Here is a 411-nt window from a genome sequence, read left to right on the forward strand (position 1 = left end):
AAACAGTCTTGTGAAAATCTATTTATTCCTTGACATTTTGGGTTTTTTTTTTCTTTTTAAAATACAGTACCAAATGCAATCTCTCTCCTAGGAACAAAGTTGAGATTTTGTTCTCGAAATCTGAATAGTGCGAAGGGAGAATCCTTTCTTTAGTGGAATAACTCATGGTGGCTTTCATTCCAGAAACACCAGAAAACTCGGTTCTTAAAATGCTCACTTTGTGAAATATAGAATAGAATTCATTTTAAGTCAGCCTGTTTCCTACAAGGTATACTTGGAGGGACTCAGATTCTGTCAGAAAAAAAGAAACTAGAGACTCCTTAAGAGAAGTGCATTGTGTGCACTTCATAATCTACAGAGACAGAAAACTGGTCTCATGAGCATAAGGGCGAAGAGGCCATATGAACACCT

The 411-nt window shown here is 36.5% G+C and overlaps 1 protein-coding gene across 1 annotated transcript in view; it reads right to left on the reverse strand.

The window, feature by feature from the left end:
- ADGRG2 (adhesion G protein-coupled receptor G2) overlaps window positions 1-411 on the reverse strand; it is a 123,371-nt gene that overhangs the window by 32,336 nt on the left and 90,624 nt on the right. The gene's annotated exons all lie outside the window — the stretch shown is intronic.

Source organism: Crocuta crocuta, unplaced genomic scaffold (genome assembly GCF_008692635.1).
Source record: "Crocuta crocuta isolate KB4526 unplaced genomic scaffold, BGI_CrCroc_1.0 scaffold312, whole genome shotgun sequence".
In the NCBI taxonomy this organism is placed as follows: Eukaryota; Metazoa; Chordata; class Mammalia; order Carnivora; family Hyaenidae; genus Crocuta; species Crocuta crocuta.